This window comes from Orcinus orca, chromosome 2, assembly GCF_937001465.1.
Source record: "Orcinus orca chromosome 2, mOrcOrc1.1, whole genome shotgun sequence".
NCBI classification, from domain to species: Eukaryota; Metazoa; Chordata; class Mammalia; order Artiodactyla; family Delphinidae; genus Orcinus; species Orcinus orca.
Window position 1 is genome coordinate 182,274,253 of NC_064560.1, and position 6,129 is coordinate 182,280,381.

General features: G+C 32.6%; 1 non-coding gene across 1 annotated transcript; it reads right to left on the bottom strand.

The window, feature by feature from the left end:
- Nucleotides 1–5,784: 5,784 nt before the first annotated feature.
- On the bottom strand, nt 5,785–5,891 carry LOC117200299 (U6 spliceosomal RNA). The gene has a single exon (XR_004481775.1). It is a non-coding gene; the product is annotated as a U6 spliceosomal RNA (small nuclear RNA).
- Nucleotides 5,892–6,129: the final 238 nt, after the last annotated feature.

Sequence of the window (6,129 nt, forward strand, 5' to 3'; positions counted from 1 at the left end):
AAATTGTGTTCCAAACAAGGAGCCAAATCTCCAACTTTGACTCTGCTATTTACCATTCCACAGTTGTTGCTTTGAAAGTTCATTACTTGGAACATTTCTGTCATGTTCCTTTTTCTTTTTCTAGGCTCAAATAGTGAGAAGGAGGGAGAAGAATGGGTCAAACAATAAGCTGGATTCAAAATGTCACTTTCAAAAAAATAATAAAATGTCTTCACAAGAAGAAGTACATTTTTTCCAGCTCTTGGTTTTTGAAAATCCATTATTTGAGTTTGTTTATTCTTCTAAATTTTTATTAGATATAGATATTTCATAGGGGAAAACCAGAATGTTTGTTAACACTTTTATCACAATGTAAGCTGTGCTATGGACAGTCTGATGGGGAATAATGTAAACTTTTTATGCAAAAATATTATTAGGAGGTCAGCAACACCCTAATAAAGATATAGACAGATTTAAATGTAAGTAGAGAGTTACATTCATACATACATATGTACATAGACAGATATTCTTAAAAGATATAAGATTAAGGTAATATAAATATAACATATTCTTAAAAGATAAAATCTGTAGATTTCTATACCTGATTATCAGTTTTATTAAAATTTGTGAAATATTTTATTCTGACGAGATTATTTAATATAAATGGCAGACCTAAGAAACACAGCAGCATCAGTTTTCTAAGTAATATAACTAGAAAACTTTTGGTTAAAAAACAAAATCGAATGAAAATAACTACCTCACTGCCCTCATTTTTTTGCATACCCCAGAAAATCTTGAGAGAAGAACCCAGAATGTTTAATCTTTATGAGGAATTGGTTTACAATTATTGATGCTAATTAAGTTTTCATCTTAGTACAGGTGTTCAAGTCACTTGGTGACATTTTCCTTTGGTTTTAAAATATTTTTCCAATTAGATCTCATATAAGACAAAAGAGTTATTTTTAAATACTTTTTTCTTCAGTGAAAATAGTGTATGGGGCAAAATCATAGGATAGTTTTTCTCTTAAATTCTTCTAAAGGAGTAAAATGATAAATTTAGTTTGTTGTTCTATCAATACTTAGAAATTATGTATATCAGTTCAAATTGTTAAATGTTTATACAGTGACATTTGTATTTCTCTGAACCTTAGGTTCCTGTGTTTCATTGTTTTAAAATTAAGTAGTAAATATGCAACGTTTTCAGAAAGTTTGCTAACATACAAAGACTTTGGACAAATAGCAGTTCCTTTCTTACTTTTTCTTATATTGTTTTATATCCCCAGAATTGAATTGTGTACAAAATTTGTGACCACAAAAGTTTTGTTGATGATGAAATTGCTAAAGTTTTATTTTTATTTATTTTTTCCCTTTGACAATCCTGTGGTACCTTAGATTTACACGTGATCTTAATAACTCTAGTTGTCCTCACCAGACGGCTGGAAAAAGTGTCAAGCTGTGGATTTGCTGTCAAGCAGGCAAAATAACTTCCATTCTGTATGTGGTAACTCTTGGAAGGATACTGAAATCTATCATAAATCATATGGGAGGAAGGATTAATCATCTTCAGTTTTTGAAGTAGAAATATTTGTGGGTTCATTTCATTTTGCATATTTAGATTGTAATGACAGATTGTTTATAACTATTTCAGTTGCCAAATAAAGAAAAAACAAAGTGGCTTAGGTCAAGGAAAGAAATGTATTTGTTTATGTCACTGAAAGATCCAGAGGAACAATAGCATTCAGGTGAGTCTTGATCAAGTGACTAAAAAATGTCACTGGTACTCCTATCTTCCCATTTTTGTACTCTGGCTCCTGCCCTGTTGGCTTCATACTCAGCTTCCACTTGGTAGCCCTGATGGCTCTAGGCTTATTTCATTCTTTGGGCCAGCATTCCCAGAAGAAAGATCAGCTTTTCCCCTAGAGTAGTGGTACTTGCCTGGGGATAATTTTGCTCCTCAGGAGACAGTTGGCAATGACTGTATATATTGTGTTTGTCACAACTGAGTCGGGAGGCTACTGGCATCTAGCGGGTAGAGGCCAGAGGTGCTACTAACCATCTTACAACATACAGTATAGCCCTCCAAGAAAAAGAATTATCCATCCCCAAATATCAATAATGCTAATGTTGAGAAATCCAGCAATAACATCTAGATCTACACTGTCCAATACTAGCCACTAGTCACAAGAGGCTATTGAACAACTGGAATGTGAGTGATACAAATTGAGATATGCTTTAGGTGTAAAATACACACCATATTTTGAAGATACTATGAAAAATGAATACAAAAATCTCTCATTAACAATTTTACATTGATAATCTGTTTAAAATGATACTATTTTGGATTGACTGTGTCAAATAAAATATTTTATTAAAACATATTTTATATTTTTTTCTTCTTTTAAAAATGTGGTTACTAGACAAAAACTACCATTATACTAACACTGGATACTGCTGGCCTAGATAAACTATAGTAGTACTATCCTATAGAAATACCATACTATATATCCAATAGAAATACTATATAGTAGTACTGTCCAATAGAAATTACTGCAATGATGGAAATGTTCTTTTATCTGCATTATCCAACAACTGTGGCTATTAAACACCTGACTAGTGTAGCTAGTGTGACTAAGAAACTAAACTGCTAATTTTATTTATATAAATAAATAAATTTATTTATTTAAATGTAATTAATTTCAATTATTACATAAGGCTAGTATCTATAGTATTAGAAAGCACAGTAGGGTCACATTCTAAGCAAAATGTTAACTGCAATTAGTTCCTCTAACTGAGACACCCATGACTTAATCACAGGGACCAGCATATTGTATGGCTCTGATTTCCCAGACCATAATTACCTGCCCAACCCCAGGGCTGGGTGAATTCAGTTCTGGCAGAAGCCTATGGACTGAAAAATTGATGTTGGTGTGAGAAGGAGAATCAAATAAGAAGCAGTGACAGCAGATGTTTTCGGGAGAGATAATCTGTAAAAGTGTGTATGGGAAGGAAAGAGAGAATATCTGCTTATTTTCCTGCATTGCCGTATACTATCACTTCAGAAGATCTATCCTTATTCAGTTACTTATTTTGAAGTGAATTAGCAATGGGAATTAGATCTTTCTCAGCCCAATAAATGGAATATGTGAAAGCATTATTCAAGTGTAAAAGTGCTCAACTTCATAAAAGTGATAGACTGTAGATAGTAAATCAACATATACAAAGCATTGTCCATAATTATTTAATATATATATTTTCTGTATAAAGGGTAATATTGAACCTTAAACATATTTTGTTCATTCTGTTCCATGGTTTAAATTTTAATAAATTAATAAAATAATGAAATATACCATTTACACATATTTATATTTTAAATTTAACTATGTTTCCTATAAAATAATACCATTTTTAATCGATGCAAAATCTATATAACGTAAAATTCACAGTTTAAATCATTTAAGGTGTAAATTCAGTGTTTTTTTAATATTCACAATGTTGTACAGCCATCATTAGTGTCTAATTCCAGAGTATTTGCATCACTGAATATTTTTATAAATATTTGTAAATAGAAACCTGGTACCTCCCAATTCACCCCTCCCTAATCTACTTTCTATTTCTATGGTATTGTCTATTCTGGATATTTCATATGAAGAGAATCATACATTATGTGACCTTTTATACATGACTTCTTTCACTTAGCATAATGTTTTCAAGATACATCATAGCATGTATCAGCACTTCATTTTTTGCTAAATACTTTTTGGCTAAATCAGCACTTTTTATGGCTAAATATTAAATAAAATATTGTATGGATTTATTACATTTTATTTGTCTATTCATAAGTTGATGGCCATTTGAGGTTGTTTCTGTTTGTAGGCTGCCATGAATAATGTTCCTATGAACATTCCTGTACAAATTTTGCTTGAATGTATGTTTTTGATTCTCCTTGATATTTATGGATATCTAGAAATAGAATTGCTGGGTTATTTGATACTATTTCTTTATTTTCTGAAGTGGCTGTATCATTTTACATCTCCCACAATGTATGAGGGTTCCAGTTTCTCTGCATCCTCAACAACAATTGTTATTTGTCATTTACATATTACAGCCATCCTAGTGGGTATGAAGTGGTATCTTGTGATTTGATTTGTACTTCCAAAAGACTAATGCTTTTTTAATTTAATTTTTACTCTATTTTGGAGTATAGTTGAATTACAATATTGTGTTAGTTTCAGGTGTACAGCAAAGTGATTCAATTACACATGTACATATAGCTATTCTTTTTCAGATTCTTTTCCCATATAGCTTATTACAGAATATTGAGTAGAGTTTCCTGTGCTATACAGTAGGTCTTTGTTGATTATCTATTTTGTATATAGTAGTGTGTATATATTAATCCCAGAGTCCTAATTTACCCCTCCCACTGACCTTTCCCCTTTGGTAACCATAAGTTTGTTTTCCAAGTCTGTGAGTCTGTTTCTGTTTTGTAAATAAGTTCATTTGTATCACTTTTGTTTAGATTCCACATATAAGTGATATCATGTGATATTTGTCCTTCTCTGTCTGACTTACTTCACTCTGTATGACAAACTCTAGGTCCATCCACCTCACTACAAATAACTCAATTTCATTTCTTTTTATGGCTGAGTAATATTCCATTGTATATATGTGCCACATCTTCTTTATTCATTCACCTGTCGATGGATACTTAGGTTGCTTCCGTGTCCTGGCTATTGTAAACAGTGCTGCAATGAACATTTTGAATTATGGTTTTCTCAAGGTGTATGCCCAGTAGTGGGATTGCTGGATCGTATGGTAGTTCTATTTTTACTTTTTTAAGGAAACTCCATGCTGTTCTCCACAGTGGTTGTACCAATTTACATTCCCACTAACAGTGCAAGAGGGTTCCCTTTTTTCCACACCCTCTCCAGCATTTATTGTTTGTAGAATTTTTGATGATGCCCATTCAAATGATGTGAGGTGGTACCTCATTGCAGTTTTGATTTGCATGTCTTTAATAATTAGAGATGTTGAGCATCTTTTCATGTGCTTTTTGGCCATCTGTATGTCTTTTTTGGTAAAATGCCTATTTATATCTGCCCATTTTTTTGATTGGGTTGTTTGTGCTTTTGATACTGAGCTGCATGAGCTGTTTGTATATTTTAGAGATCAATCCCTTGTCAGTCACTTCATTTGCAAATATTTTTTTCCCATTCTGTGAGTTGTCTTTTCATTTTGTTTATGCTCTTCTTTGCTGTGCAAAAGCTTTTAAGTTTAATTAGGTCCCATTTATTTATTTTTGTTTTTATTTTCATTACTCTAGGAGGTGGATCCAAAAATATATTGCTGCGATTTATGTCAGGGAGTGTTCTGCTTATTGTTTTCTCTAAGAGTTTTATAGTATTAGATCTTACATTTACGTCTTTAACCCATTTTGAGTTTATTTTGGTATATGGTGTTAAAGAATGTTCTAACTTCATTCTTTTACATGTACCTGTCCAGTTTTCCCAGTACCACTTATTGAAGAGACTGGCTTTTCTGCACTGTATATTCTTGCCTCCTTTGTCATAGATTAATTGACCACACGTGTGTGGGTTTGTTTCTGGGCTTTCTATCCTATTGCATTGGTCTATATTTCAAAAGTCAAAAGACTTTTGATCTATATTTTTGTACCAGTACCATACCTTTTTTTTTTTTTATAGTGAAAAATCACAATGTCAGCATTGAGTGCCAGATGTTGTGCTTTTGACCCATAGCTTTTCCTTTGGAGCTGAAGAGCAAAGGGTGTGCAGACGGTGAGGAAGGGCACAAAATATGGAATGCTTTACGAATTTGCGTGTCATCCTTGTGCAAGGGCCATGCTAATCTTCTCTGTATCATTCCAATTTTAGTATGTGTGCTGCCAAAGTGAGCACTACCATACGGTTTTGATGACTGTATCTTCGTAGTATAGTGTGAAGTCACGGAGCCTGATTCCTTCAGCACTGTTTTCTTTCTCAGGTTTGCTTCAGCTATTTGGGGTCTTTTGTGTTTCCATACAAATTTTAAAATTTTTGTTTTAGTTCTGTGAAAAATGCCATTGGTAATTTGATAGGGATTGCATTGAGTCTGTAGATTGCCTTTATCCAGGAATGGAATTTGGAGTTCTTTACT